The sequence below is a fragment of the Eimeria mitis genome, genomic scaffold (genome assembly GCF_000499745.2).
Source record: "Eimeria mitis Houghton genomic scaffold, Emh_scaff773, whole genome shotgun sequence".
Classification (NCBI taxonomy): domain Eukaryota; phylum Apicomplexa; class Conoidasida; order Eucoccidiorida; family Eimeriidae; genus Eimeria; species Eimeria mitis.
The window spans coordinates 16,632-17,396 of record NW_013575671.1 but is presented as its reverse complement, the minus strand read 5'-3'; positions in this window follow the sequence as shown (position 1 = coordinate 17,396).

The window sequence follows — 765 nt, the reverse complement described above, 5'->3', positions numbered from 1 at the left end:
TATATATATATATATAATAAATACAAACAAGCAGCTGCAGATACACCTAAATATAAATAAAAATATAAATAAAATATTATAAATATAAATATAGATATATAAAATAAATAGTAAATAAATAATAAATATAAATATAAATAATAAATAAAAATATAAAACATAAAAAATAAATAAAAATGTAAGTGTATGGTTGCAGCACAGCAACAACGGCAGGCAACAACGCCATCAGCAGCAGCAGCAGCAGCAGCAGCAGCAACAGCAGCAACAGCATCAGCAGCAGCAGCAACAACAACAACAACAGCAGCACCATCAACAGCAGCACCAGCACCACCACCAACAGCAGCATCAACAGCATCAGCATCAGCAGCACCACCACCACCAACAGCAGCAGCATCAGCACCAGCAGCAGCAGCAGCAGCAGCAGCAGCAGCAGCATACCAATACCGAAGCTAGGTAAGAAAGCGATTCCTTTTGCTGCTGGCTCAACAAAAGACATGGGCCCCAGGGAGGCCCCCCCAACAACCCCAGAAAGAAGAGAAGCAGCACAACCAAGCAGCCGCTGCTGCTGCTGCTGCTGCTGCTGCTGCTGTTGCTGTTGCTGCTGTTCGTTGTCGTGGTTGTGGTGGTCGTCGTTAACCTGCTGCTGCTGCTGCTGCTGCTGCTGCTGCTGCTGCTGCTGGGTTGTGGATTCTGTTGCTGCACCCGTAGAAGATATTGCTTTAGGTTCTCCTGCTGCTGCTGCTGCTGTTGCTGCTGCTGAGCCTG